Here is a 15,084-nt window from a genome sequence, read left to right as displayed (position 1 = left end):
ACCACCTAAGATCTGTTTCTGATCATGTTCCCATTAAAAACCATGCTGCTTCTATTTTATAAGTCTGAAACTGCAGCCCTGAATATTACATAGTCAAATGAAAATGGGCATAAAATTCTGTTCCAATGCATGAATTTTAAAGAGCTCAGTGTGTTCTATGCAAGAAGATAGAACTACAAGGTTTTCCCTCATTAACGTTGTCATAATTTATTGTTGTGTTCCAATTTGGCTATTTCTTGTTAGCTTCCACTTTTGTCTGAGAAAAAATGGAATCGAGCAGAATTATTACTGAACACATGAGGTTTTTAGTTTGGTAATAATTAAACACTAGCAAAAAGATAATTTGCATCTGAAATTATGAAAGTTGATGTGAGTAGTAGTTGAGTTATACATTCTTAGTAACCATATTATTATGAAATCTTTTTAAAATGTAATAACAAAATCCAATTTATATACATTTAGCAGACCAATAAAATTAATTTTTATAGGAAATCTTTCCTACTAATTACATAAATTCCTCCACAAGGTATCTAACCACATGGATCTTTAGTGCTCTCATCTGAAAAATAAGAATACAATTAGGGACACCTAGGTGGCCCAGTCAGTTGAGCGTTTGACTCAGCTCAGGTCATGATCTCACAGTTTGTGAGCTCAAGCCCCACACTGGGCTCACTGCTGTCAGCAAGGAGCCCGAGTCAAATCCTCTGTCCCCTGTCCCCTTATCTGCCCCCCCCCTCAAAAAAGAAAAATGAATAGAATTTATACCTACCTGTTAGGGACTATTTATTTTATCTTATCAAATTCATTTTATTTTTCCATGTTTTATAATATACCTAAGTTATTAAAATGAATACACATATGTAACACACATTAGTATATATGTGTGAGTATAAATAAATTTGTGTATAAAACATGAGTTAAATTATACAGGCTTTTGTAACAGGAATAATTAACACAATGTGGAGCAAATAGTAAATGCTCAGTAAATATTATCTGTTATGATTATGCTTCTAGGTGGAAATAAAGTTGGAGAATAACAGGTAACTATATTCACTCTCTGTCCAATATTTATAGCAATTCACCACATAAATATTTATTAATGAATTCTTCTTTGCTATTACATAAATCTACACGAAAAAAATCCATTTCACTAAAAGAAGGTGATGGGTATCTTATGTATACAAATAGTGATTACACATGAAAGATTACTTCAACTTTTACCTCTTATTTTTTAGAAAGAAATAAAGATTTTAATGACAGACTAAGAATGGACTTTCTTGCCAGTACACCACTTATTATTTTGATTAAACTCTCTCAGATACCAATCAGTAATGATGCAAGCATATCTTATCTATATTTCTTTCAGCAATGAAAGGCAAAATCTATCCCATGCTCTGTCATAATTCTACCTTTGCAATTGTACCATTAGATTTTTTCAAGGTATTCCATCACACTGAGTGGGTAAAAGGAGTTGCAGCAGTTTGAAAAATTGACCAAATATTTTATATATATGTATAAATATATGTATATGTGTGTATGTATATACACATATATATGTATATATACATATATATATTTAAATGTAATTCTTAACATAGAAATTCTATTTCATAAAACAGTAGCTCCACTTTTTGGCACTAGGATATCACTCATTACCTACAGCTTAAATTTTTAATTTAGTGGACATGTAGTCAAACATTGCCTTAATATACAGGTGTCCTTTTACAAACAAGTCTGTACTTTGAAGTATTTATATTTTCATTCACAAACTTGAGCTAGGAAAATTAGTGTACTTAATGACAAAACGATATCTTTAATACAATTTTGTTTCTTTTTAAAAAATATTTTGGGTCTTTGGTTTAAAATGGCACTAGGCTAGAAAGTTGCCTCACAATTTCTAAACAAGATGCTCATGGGGGTTTAGAAAAAGATAAATACTCCACAATCCCAAAAAGTGATGCTTAGAATCAGCCTACTGCCAGAATCTGGGTAGAATTTCTATGATAAACTTGATGAGTCTGCAGTGAGAAAAATGACTTCTATCACATTCTTCGCATCACGCAGGACAACAGTCATTCATATGAAAAGAAGGAGGTAGATTCCTGAGATCCTTGGAGTCGTAGGCTTTATACATATTAGAAGAAAAGGCAGCCGTGCCATTATGGTAAGGATTCTACTTTTTTTTTTTTTCCCAATGTCTATTTATTTATTTTTGAGAGAGTGAGGGAGGGGGGAGAGAATACATGGCAGGGAGAGGGGGAGAGAATTCCAAGCAGGATCCACACTATCAGTGCAGAGCCTCATGCAGTGCCAGATCTCATCAACTGTGAGCCAAAAATCAAGAGCCTGATGCTTAACTGACTGAGCCGCCCCAGGGACCCCAGGATTCTGCTTGAGTGCCAGTGGCAAAATCCGGCCACCTGCTTGTATGCTGATACATACTTAGAGAAGGCTTCTTCTAGTGAGAAGGAGGCTCGGTGTTGGGGAATACCATGAAGAGGAGTTGCAGCAGTAGCACTGGGGTGGAAGCTGTTGATTGTCAAGGTTGATGCATCTTGGAACTACCGTCTCCCCTCTATGCGGCTATTGGTAGTGTCAAAGATAAGAGGTATTTAGTGACAATTTATATTGGGGGAATAGAGCTTTTCATGTCACACAGTACTTTCGCTGAATAATCTGAGGATCCAGCCTACTATAAAAATCCAACAGAAGAACTACCATTTGTATTTATTCTTATCCAATGAGAAACAAACATTAAGCTTTACCAGTATTTTGTATACAAATCTATACTGTACCCTCCTTCTTTTCCAGGGCTCATCTGCAGTGTTAGTGAGGTCTTGAGGGAAGAGTCGGAGCCCACAGCTTAGAGGGGTTGACAGGAGTGCCCGTTTTCATCCCTTCCCTTTTGTAGGACAGCAACATATTGTGGTTTATAAATGCCCACTAAATACAGTAATGGACTGGATTTGTGTTTACCTTAAATTTTCCTCACAAGATCACACGTCTTCAAAGTCAAAGTCAGAGAACAGATTAAATGAGAAGACAACAAATTAGAACAAAACATAAGAGGAGGAAGCTGATACCAAAAAGGAGTTGGGTTATTTAGGAAGCATGTAAAGAAGCCATTTAGTAAAACAGAATAATTTAAATCCTCAATGGAAATGATAGAGTATAAATGATAGTTCAGAAATTTTAATCAGGGCTGTAGAGAATACACTTAAGATATTACCTTCTAATTCAGAAGAAAAGGACAAAGAGATTAAAACGAAAGAGAAAATAATAGCAAAGAAATAAACAATAACAGGCAAAAATTTAAAGTATTAATAATTTTAAACTAAAACTAGAATTAACTTTGACCCATCAAATTAACATAGACAAAATTAAGTGAAAACATCTAGTTTTAGTAAATATGAAGGCAATCAGAACTCTTTTAGAGTTTATTTTAGTGTACATTGTATTTAAAAATCCATAGCAGGTAATTAGGCATTGAAACACATTATAAAACTTGTATGTTACCTGACTTATCAAATCCAATGGAAGGAATTTATCCTAAGAATGTAATCAGGGACACACATAAAGTAAAATCTCCTACTGGCATGAATGTCTAAGGGACTAGTTAAATAAATCATGATACACCTCTGCAACTGAACACTTTGTGGTTTGAGGCCCATTAAGGATAACTGCAAATTCTTTGACACTCCTCTTATTAAGAAGTGGGATCTATTTCTCTTCACCTTGGATATGGGCTGGCCTTAGTGACTTGCTTAACCAATAAAATGTGGTAGAAGTGGTGTTCTCAGATTCTCAGAGTTGGGTAATAAAGAAGAAGCTATTCAGCTTCTGCTCGGGTCTCTTGCAACACTCGTTCTTGGACCACTTGCCATATAATAAGACCAGCTATCCTGAGGCTGTCATGCTGGAGAGGCTGTGTGAGGACACCACATGGAGAGGTCCTGTAACCAAAAGAAAAAGAGATGTTGGGCATTTTAAGTCTCCAGCTTTTCCAGTCATCCCAGTTGAGGCCACAGTTATCAGGAAACAGAAAGAACTCATCCCTGCCAAGTCCTGCCCAAACTGCAGATAGATGAGCAAAAGGAATGGTTCTTATTTTAAGCCACTACATTTTGGAGTGGTTTGTAATACAGCAATAAATAAGTAGAACATGATTTGGTGTGTGGAATTGGTATAGGGGCAGAAAATTCTTCCCTTCTTCCTTCCAGATGCTTTGGTTGGCCTAATAATTAAATTGACATAAGCCAAAAAAAAAAAATAAATAAATTTGTGAAGAATTGATGAGACAAAGAAGTCTGGGCTTAGGATAGTAAATTAGTGAGGAAGATGGCACCTGGGTGGCTCAGTTGGTTGAGCAGTTGACTCTTGATTTTGGCTCAGGTCAAGATCCCAGAGTCATGGGATCAAGACCCGTGTCAGGCTCCATGCTGAGTGTGGAGCTGCTTAAGATTCTCTTCCTCTTTCTGCCCCTCCCCCACTCATTGTCTCTAAATAAATAAATAGATAGATAGATAAATAAACATTTAAAAAAGAAATATACTCTCAAATTCATTTGGCAGAATTGATTTTCAGGACTGACCATTTTACATATATTCCTCAAATCATGTAATAGCCTTTAGAACTTACATGAGTTCATTTTAGTTAAATACATATATTACAGTGTTATATATGTTTTACATATATGTTCCTATATACATGAAGTTAGAAACAGTAATAGCTCACAGTAATTAGCATCACATAGTGATAAATTAATTGCTTAGCAAATACTAATGACAAACATTTCTATTAAGAAATAGACATATCACACTCCTTGGCATTTCCACAAAGGAATTGAAAAATGTATGTCTATAATAAAGCTACACGTTGATGTTTATAGCAACTTCATAACTGTCAAAACTTGGAAGCAACCAACAGGTTCTTCAGTAGGCAAATGGATGTGATACATCCATACAATGAAATATGCAGCACAAAGAGAAAGGAGTTATCAAGTCATGAAAAGATATGTAGGAAACTTAAATATATATTACAAGGTGAAAGAAGCTAATCTGGAAAGGTTATATACTCTATAATTCCAACCATATGATATTTAGAAAAAACAAAATTATGAACACATTAAAGACCAGTGATCTCCAAGGGTTGCAGGACAGTGTTTTTATATGGAAATCTCCTGCCAAGCAACTGTTAAAGCTGTGGATTTTAGGCTGTGGATATCATACTATAGTTCTCACAGAATAATAGTGATATTGAGAGATCTCATTGGAAAGGTTGCTTTACAGTTGTTGTAGGAAGCATCTTATATGGTTCTGATTGATACCAGCATCCTGGTGTTCATGTTTTGTATACCTTTCCTTGAGTGTAATCTGGACAAGTAGCTTGGTTCTAATCAGTAAAACATGACAATGGTCATGGGGGGTAATGGCCACAATTAAGTTACAAATCATTGTGACTTCTGTCTTGTTGGGAGACTCTATCTATTGTCTGCATGGCTTGCACACTTTGATGATATGAGCTGCATTGTGGGAGAGGCCCAGGAGGCATGTAACTGGGAGGGCTCCAGTAAATAGACAGGTAAGAAGTGAGGATCTCAGTCAACCCAATCTGAATGCTGCCAACAGTCACTGAGTGAGCCTGGTGACAGACCCTTCTCTGGCTGCAACTTCAGATGAGATACTAGTTCAGATGAGATTCCTAGTTCAAACACCTTCATTGCAGCCTTGTCATAGGCTGTGAAAACAGGGGACCCAAATAAGCCATGTGAGGTTTCTTGACCCAGAAACTATGAGATAATGAATGTGTGTCGCTCTGTAACAATAGATAATAAAAGATCCTTTTCAGTAAAACTGCTTTTATGTAAGTCCTTAAAAAAAACAAAAAACAACTAATTAAATGAACAAAACTCATCTTCATATAAATCATGCCAATTTTATGAAACTCTCCTTTTCTAAGAAAGTCATATAATTCATCTGGCAAGGCAAAACAGTATCTACTATAATGTGTCTTCTAGATGTCAGACACTCATGCTATTTCTCCCTAAATCATCTGTTATGATGAAGAAGGGAAATGGGACATATGAGATTCATCCAACAAAACCTACATGATACCAGAGGACCTACAGCTCACCTTTTTCTAGAGGGAAGGACAGTATCAAATTCCTTCACTAAGACCACCACAGAGTTTTGTGTCAGAGATTTCCCTAGTCATCATCTCCTTCAGACACAGAGGTGTACATACAATAATGTAAGATGGCTTCTTCCCCCATTTGACCTCAGGCAATTTACTTAGCTTCCCTGGATCTCCATTTTTTTATCAATAAAATGAAGTTTTTGGATTATATGATGATGTATAAAAAAACCTCCCATAACTACTAAAATATTGCAAATAAGTGCATCTAAAAAGATGCTACATTCTTGATGTGGCCACTCCAGAAGCTTCTGATAAGAGACTATAATCTTTAATGCAAAGTTGTTGGATGTACAGCCTGAATGTGCCAACAATTTATGCTCACACATTTTATTGCAAACTTAAATCCTCTGCAATCCACAGAGATTCTTTCGAGTAGAGCCTCTAGGCTTTTTTTTTTTTTTTTTTTTTGGACACTTGTTTTTTCGTATTCCTAGTTCAACTTTAAAAGTATTTATTCCTCACACAAAAAACCATAAAATACCTAGGAATAAATCTAACCAAAGACGTGAAAAATCTATCCACTGAAAACTATAGAAAGCTTATGAAAGAAATTGAAGAAGACACAAAAAAAATGGAAAGAGATTCCATGCTCCTGGATAGGAAGAACAAATATTGTTAAAATGTCAATACTACCCAAAGCAATCTACATATTCAATGCAATCCCTATCAAAATAACACCAGCATTCTTCACAGAGCCAGAACAAATAATCCTAAAATTTGTATGGAACCAGAAAAGACCCCAAATAGCCAAAGCAATCTTGAAAAAGAAAACCAAAGCAGGACACAACAACCCCAGACTTCAAGGTATACTACAAAGCTGTAATCATCAAGACAGTATGGTACCAGCACAAGAACAGACACTCAGATCAATGGAACAGAATAGAGAACCCAGAAATGGACCCACAAACATATGGCTAACTAATCTTTGACCAAGCAGCAAAGAATATCCAATGGAATAAAGACAGCCTCTTCAGCAAGTGGTGCTGGGAAAACTGGACAGGAACATGCAGAAGAATGAACCTGGACCACTTTCTTACACCATACACAAAAATAAACTCAAAATGGATGAAAGACCTCAATGTAAGACAGGAAGCCATCAACATCCTCGAGGAGAAAGCAGGCAAAAACCTCTTCGATCTTGGCCGCAGCAACTTCTTATTCAACACGTCTCCAGAGGCAAGGGAAACAAAAGCAAAAATGAACTACTGGGACCTCATCAAAATAAAAAGCTTCTGCACAGTGAAGGAAACAATCAGAAAAACTAAAAGGCAACCGAAAGAATGGGAGAAGATATTTGCAAATGACATATCAGATAAAGGGTTAGTATCCTAAATCTATAAATAACTTATCAAACTCAACACCCAAAAAACAAAGAATCCAGTGAAGAAATGGGCAAAAGACATGGATAGACATTTCTCCAAAGAAGACATCCAGATGGCCAACCGACACATAAAAAAATGCTCAACATCACTCATCATCAGTGAGTTACCACCTTATACCTGTCAGAGTGGCTCACATTAACAACTCAGGCAACAACAGATGTTGGTGAGGATGTGAAAAAGAGGATCTCTTTTGCATTGTTAGTGGGAATGCAAGCTGGTGCAGCCACTCTGGAAAAGAGTATGGAGGTTCCTCAAAAAACTAAAAATAGAACTACCCTATGACCCAGCAATTGCATTGCTAGGCATTTATCGAAAGGATACATGTGTACTATTTCGAAGGGACACATGCACCCCCATGTTTATAGCAGAACTATCAACAATAGCCAAAGTATGGAAAGAGCTCAAATGTCCATTGCTGGATGAATGCATAAAGAAAATGTGGTATATATATATACAATGGAGTATTACTTGGCAATTAAAAAGAATGAAATCTTGCCATTTGCAACTATGTGGATGGAACTGGAGGGTATTATGCTAAGTGAAATTAGTCAGAGAAAGACAAAAATCATATGACTTCACTCATATGAGGCCGTTAAGAGACAAAACAGATGAACATAAGGGAAGGGAAACAAAAATAATATAAAAACAGGGAGGGGGAAAAAACAGAAGAGACATAAATATGGAGAACAAACTGAGGGTTACGGGAGGGGTTGTTCGAGGGGGGGATGGGCTAAATGGGTAAGGGGCACTAAGGAATCCACTCCTGAAATCATTGTTGCACTATATGCTAACTAATTTGGATGTAAATTCAAATATAAATAAATAAATAAAACTAGTAAAAAAAAAATAATTATTCCTCATAGTCGTTACTCTAGAAGTGACGATTCCTTTCCTTCAGAGCAAGAAAGAAATAAAAAAATGTTCCACAACAGGGGCACCTCGGTGGCTCAGCTCAGTCACTCAAGCATCTGACTCTTTATTACGGCTCAGGTCATGATCTCACAGTTCATGGGATTGAGCACTGAGTTGGGTCATGGGCTGATAGTGTGGAGCCTGCTTGAGATTCTCTCTCTCTTCTCTCTCTGCCCCTCCCTCTCCCTCCCTCTCTCTCTCAAATAAACAAATAAAGATTAAAAAAAAAATTCCACAACTGCCAAAGAGAAATAAGCACAAAACTGAATGATATTCCCTATGGTAACTCACTTTTAAATAAATTAATATTTATGAGGTGTTTAATGAATCTAAAACTAATGATAAAAGTCAGAGAAATTAGAAGAGGAAAAATAATCAGCACTGTACAAATAATAATTTACAAAAGAAAATCAGAGAAGCAAAAAATAAAGTAGGTAAGAAGCAGATGCTAAAGTGATTTTCTAAAAGACAAATGAAGTCACAAAAAATTAATTCCCTTAAGGAATAAAGATCTATTTTTCCTTGGCATTCTTGCTCTTAGACATGCACTCTCCAGGATTGTTTAGTAATCCTTTAATGCCTATAGAGACATTTATTAACACCAATATCCACCATTGTTTCATTTACTGTCAGCACCTAGTTTTTCTTTGGGAGAACACCCTGCTGAGGTTTGAGGGCCACGTGGTTCTGACCAGAATGACAGCACATTCTCTGGGAGAAACACTGCAATAACCTTCACTTAGCTATTGCTGTACAGTTTGGGTTCTGATACTCTCTTAAACACTTCTAATCTTGGGGCACAGAGCACATGAGTCTTAATTTCAAGGTCGTGAGTTCAAGCCACATGTTGAGCATGGTGCTTGTGAAACGTGGGCCTACGCCGGCGACTCCACCTTGTTCTGTGTCCCTCACCTTGACCACGCCTCCTCCCCTTGAGTAACCTCCTGCTCACCCATTCAAACTTCCTGATCAAAACACGCCTGGCGACCTGCGTAACAGGACTCAGACCCTTCCCCAGCTAATTGGCTGAGGCCACAGCCATTACCTCCCCAACAGCCCCTAGGCCCCAATAAAACCTTTGTGCTTTTGAAACTCGCTCTCTCTCCCCGGCATCTCACCGCTGCATTGGTGCAGGTAGGGGATTGAGCTCAAGCTAGCTCGAATAAAGGCTCTGTGCTTTTGCATCGGACTCGGCTCCCTGGTGGTCTTTGGAGATCACGAATTCTGGGCATAACACTTGCACTTCCAACCTTATGCCTCCCCATATTTTAGGAGGATAAAAATTACACATTAACATCCATAATAAATTACTTATTTAGGAATTTAACTTTTTATAACAAAATCGATTAAAATGTTTAATTCAGTATTTTCTTTAAGTAAAATACAAATGTTCACTGATATAGCTTTTGGAAAAAGACACCTTTCATAGTTTTACTAGTGAAGATCTGTGCTCCCAAATATATGATACTCCAAAGAGTACAGCCATTGTTGAGCATTCCCTTGTAGTTACGAAAGCTACATGCCTGAAGGACACAGCAGCCAGGCTATTCACGTGTGACATAATTTGGTGCATGAGTACTATATCATTCCAGCAGGTCAAGACATTAGGCTAGGTCATCAAACAGGTTTTTGTATACCCAAACAAAAAATATAGGAATCCAAAGACAAGTCATTTCAGTTATTTCTAAATCCCTGAATCAATAAGTTTCATGGAGGAATTTGTGAACCAGAAGCTTTGCTTTTAAGGTGTTTTTTTTTCTCTTATAAGTTTATTTATTTTGGGAGAGAGAGTGCAAGGGGGGGAGGGCAGAGAGAGAGCAAGAAAGAATCCCAAGCAAGCTCTGCACTGTCAACATGGAGTGGTATGTGGGGCTCAAACCCATGAGCTGTGAGACCATGACTTGAGCTGAAATCAAGAGTTGGATGCTTAACTGACTGAGCCACCCAGGCGCCCCATTCCCACCTTTTTTTTTTAAATCATAAAGACTAATACACCATGAAGTAGTTGAATTGTAAAGGCAGTCACAAGAGTCTCACTGGGGCAAAACAAAACAAAATGGTGCCTCTTCCCTTGTATTCTTAATCTTCTAAACCAATAGATGATATCTGTGATGAATGAAGACCACAGGCCAGTTGATACACTTCAAGTGTGAAATAGGAAAATCTTTTTTTTTTTTTTTTTTTTTTTTTTTACTTTGGTGTTCTAAAAGTTGCCTTTTTCATATTCAATTCTCTTTTCAAGGCAGGCCAATTTTACCTTTTAGTCAAATTTATTTCTTCTCCATCCCTACCCTACCACTGCCCTAATAAGCCATCATCATTTATCTCTCAAACCTAACTTCTAACCTGCCTTCAAGCAGCTGTCAGATTGACCTACATGAAACACTATCTAGCCATGTTACTCCCCTTGCCTAAAACCTTTCCAAACCAGCAGCGGCTGTAACCACCTACAACATGAAGGCCACACTCCTCCTTCCATGGTCTGGCTTCTGATTTCTTTTCAAGCTTCATCTCTTTCTGAATTCTAAACTCCTGCAACCTAGAAGTGCTAGAAGTTTCCTACATGTATCATGCCTTTCCTCACATAGGATCTGGAATGCCATGCTCCACTTTGAATTATCAGCCTAGCTAAGATCGGAACACCAACTTAGGTGGCATAATTTTGTGGCCGATGGGATGATTTTGAAATCTATCAGAGTAGTGTTTGAATGTCCCTTTGTTACACACTATGTATGTGGATTCAAACAAACTATTTAACCTGCTAAAGCCTCAGTTTCCCCATCTCTAATATAGGGGATATAATACTGATTATAGAGTTGTATTGAAGATTAATTGAGAGAGTATTTATAAAATTCTTAGAGGAATATGTGGCACATACTAAGTCCTTATAAGTGTCTATAAATTCACTTTCACATGAAGACTCTTCTGAGACCTCCGCTCCCTGACTATGAAAGGTGCCTCCCTTCCATTCTCCTGCAACAACCTATCCACATTTCTATCATAGCAATTACAATATTGTAATACAATTATCTTTCATATAATGACTTTCTTCCCTTGATGGTGAATCCTTTCAGTACCATAACCACATCTATTTCATTTTTGCAACCCTGAATTAATACTGTGCTTTTGGATACTTACCGGAATTTCTAAAAAAAATGTAAATGTGCACCTCACATACTATTCCATGACTGTGAACTGTTTCTCTCATTTAACAAAAGAGTATCCTAGTGTGTCAAGTTATTTTCTCAACTAGTTTATTTACTACCCTCTGACTTCAAAAACTCCCACAGTGGTTGTCATCATCTTTTTATGTATGGTTTGCAAAATTCTAGCCCTGAACTTTTTTCCCAAGCACCTGTTAGATACTGAATATCTAAGTGTCACATTCTAGTAAACATCAATTCATTTTCCAGTATACCAAAGCTAGAAAATGTGAAGTCATCCTGGACTCCTACCTCTTTCTACATCAAATTAACACTGTTAATTCTGTCTCCAAAATACCCACCAATTACTCTTTCATCCCTGTTCTCTGCCAGTGACTCATTCAGGCCTTTAGCGTGTCTCACCTAGATTATAAAAATCGGAGCCTCCCCTCTCTCTCTCTGTCTCCATTTCTCTCTCATCACTTCATTTGCTTTCCTCTTCAGTCTACTTACACCCCATTGTTACAATAGGTTTCTGAAAACAAAAACCTGATGTGTTATTTCCTTGCATACAGTACAATAGCTTCTGGGCAGGAAAATGGTGAAATGCTAACTAGCAAGACCTTTTTCAAAGTTCTTCACCAACTTGACTGAAATTGTTTTTTCCACACATAACTCCTGCCACTTTTCTCCCTTTTTCCTCAAATAACTTCGATTTTGTAATATGAAAGTATTTATAAAGCCCTAATTCGAAAATACATGAAACTCTAAAAATTATCACAGATTTTAAAAACTGACTTAAAAAATGAATTCTAAGCTGTAGTTTTCACTGGAGACACACGGTGGCACCATTTTAGCTGCCTAACAGTATTGGAGGTCCTTTGTTAAGGTCCCCTAAATACGCTTTTAAAGTTGTGCATGTGCTTGTGAGGACTGCTGTGATGTCATCCTAAACATTATTAACAGTATGCTAGGGTTAAAATGCTTCACAGTAACTTTGAAGCAAATTTAGAGGTGCTAGAATTATTTACGTATTAGGATTTTATTTATTATTCCCTTTATTATGGGCTAAATTGCCCCTCCCCCACCTCCAAATTCATATGTTGATGTTCTAACCCCAGTACACCTCAGAATGTGACTCTATTTGAGGATAAGATCTTTAAAGATGTAATTTAGAATGAGGTTTTTAGGGTTGGTCCAAATCTAAAATGACTGGTGTGCTTGTAAGAGGAGATAAGGACACAAAGAGGTACAGAGGGAAGGCCATGCAGAAACAGGGAGAAGACAATCACCTATTATCCAAGGAGAGAGGAGGCCTCAGGAGAAACCAGCCCTGCTGACACCTTGATCTCTGACTTCTAGACTCCAGAACTATGAGAAAATGCATTTCTATTGTTTAAGCCAACCAGTCCGAGGTACTTTGTTATTGCAGCCCTAGCACACTGAGAAGCCCTTTAAACATGTTTTAAAATACGTGTATACAATATACATAAATACAATAGTTGTGGATTGATGTAACCAATCCAATGTAACCAACTGATGTAATACTAAGGATGTAATCTCCCTATTATATAGTTATTCATGGGGGAGAGGATTCTTGATTTATGTCAGATTTTAATTATGTGAGTTCTTCAGAAGTCCTTGCCTCAAAATGCCACTGTCCCAAGTCTTGCCCATTTCCCTCTACCGACCATGAATTCGATAGTTCATATGTTTTTACTTATTTTCCCTTGCTCAACAGACTTTAATGGAATGGTTAAGGGTGCAGATTCTGGAGTTAGACTGTTTGGGGTCACAGCCCACTTCATCACTAACTGTGTAACTGTGGGAAGTTTCTTAAAAAGCCACATTTTTCTCAGATGTCTGTAAAAAATAGTCACAAGAATACCAGCATTCCAGGGCCCTGTAAGGCTTAAACAAGTTGATAAAAACAAAGTTGTGTAGAGTAGTATTGGGAACATAGTGGGTACAATTATGCTGTCCACAATCCCTCTGCTTGGTTAAACTATAGTAAAACTTTTTATCCTTCCAGGCTCAGAGGATAATATACCTCCACTTTGAAACTTTATTGACTCAACCTTCCCTTTCTCCCAGATTGAAAACTAAATAAACTTGTGCTGTCAAAGATATTGCAGAGGGATGAGCTCTGGTTTCAAATACAGATTTTTCCATTTTACCTATTATGTGATTTCAGACAGTTTGCTTAATTTCTTCGAGTTCCCATATCAAGTCCAGTACCTGACACAACAAATGCTCAGTGAGTATTTTTCTAATGAATACACATCCGTGGGTTTGGGAATGTAGCATCAACCCCGTAAGATATTGCAGTGTTCCCAGAATGTGGGACTAATGGAGGTACCAAGATGACTTTAGGTGAGACAGACATGGCATCCAGAACACTGAATCATACAGAGAAAATTCTTCCAATTTTATTTCAATACCGCTAATTGAGTCAAGGAGAAAAATCTTTGTTTAGTGCTATGTTTCTAAATTCTTCTGTAATGCCTGCTAATCCATGTTTTCAATCAAGAGAGATTCAGAGCCTTTCACAGGTAAGATGTTAGCATTGAATCACATTTTTTAAAAATTAATTACACTTATTTTTACTGTTTTAATTTATGACAGGTCATTCTTTTTCTATTTATAGTAAGGATACAAATTTTTCTTTTAAAATAAATTAAGTATCAAAGGTAATTTGATTTAAAGAAAAATATTAAGTATATAAAAGGAGTATAAAGATATGGTGAAATCGATGAGAATAATATTCAAATTACTGCTGTTTGGGCAACACTGATTTCTGTAAAGTACCACGAATTATCATGTTCATTGTACTTCAAGGTACCTGTAAAGTTTATTCTCTAACAAAGGTGACAGTAGTAATTAGTGTTGTAACAAGTACTGTTTTGGTTAATTAATAGGAGTCCAAGAACACACTAGAACCAATACAATGGTGAACTCAACACAGCTGCTGTTACCATTCCTCTGTATCGAACACTAGATAGTCCAAAAAAGCTCAAAGGTGATAGTGGGGGACAGACACTGGTCTCATTATCTCTTATCATTACCACCCACCTTACTTAGCCAGAGGTCTGCAAGGTCAGTATTTGTTGACATCGTAACTTGAAGATGATGGAGACTTCTGGGAGTTCAGTGTGTAACTTTTTTTCACTTTCTCTCCTGTCCCAAACTTTCCCAGGATACATTATTGCAATCAATTTTACCACCCGTGTCCTTACAGGTGAACTAAAATATTAGCAATATCACTAACAACACGGGGACTCTATTTCGACTTTTAGACTTTCAAAAACAGTTGCAATATTATTTGCCATTTGATAGGAAGCTAAATGTCAACGCTGTCTCGAGCTCCAGACTGACACTGCTGGAGAGCGCTTCCCCTCACGTGACTCCCTTACAGCCCCGCGCGGAGGCACGCCGGCGTCACGACGTCGGGC

General features: G+C 37.1%; 1 protein-coding gene across 2 annotated transcripts in view; it reads right to left on the bottom strand.

Moving 5' to 3' along the window:
- YIPF7 (Yip1 domain family member 7) overlaps positions 1-14,997 on the bottom strand; it is a 46,249-nt gene extending 31,252 nt beyond the window's left edge. The window contains exons 1-2 of one of the 2 annotated variants that reach the window (XM_042984606.1): positions 3,735-3,810; positions 2,443-2,583 (exon numbers count right to left, since the gene is read on the bottom strand). The gene's annotated coding sequence lies outside the window, so the exon portion shown is untranslated. Of the gene's footprint in view, positions 1-2,442; positions 2,584-3,734; positions 3,811-14,704 lie in introns of those variants that run through there. The other variant, XM_042984607.1, reaches the window with a different exon arrangement.
- Positions 14,998-15,084: the final 87 nt, after the last annotated feature.

The sequence above is a fragment of the Panthera tigris genome, chromosome B1, assembly GCF_018350195.1.
Source record: "Panthera tigris isolate Pti1 chromosome B1, P.tigris_Pti1_mat1.1, whole genome shotgun sequence".
Taxonomy (NCBI): domain Eukaryota; kingdom Metazoa; phylum Chordata; class Mammalia; order Carnivora; family Felidae; genus Panthera; species Panthera tigris.
Note: the sequence above shows the minus strand (reverse complement) of the source record. Positions and strands in the feature narration are given on the sequence as shown.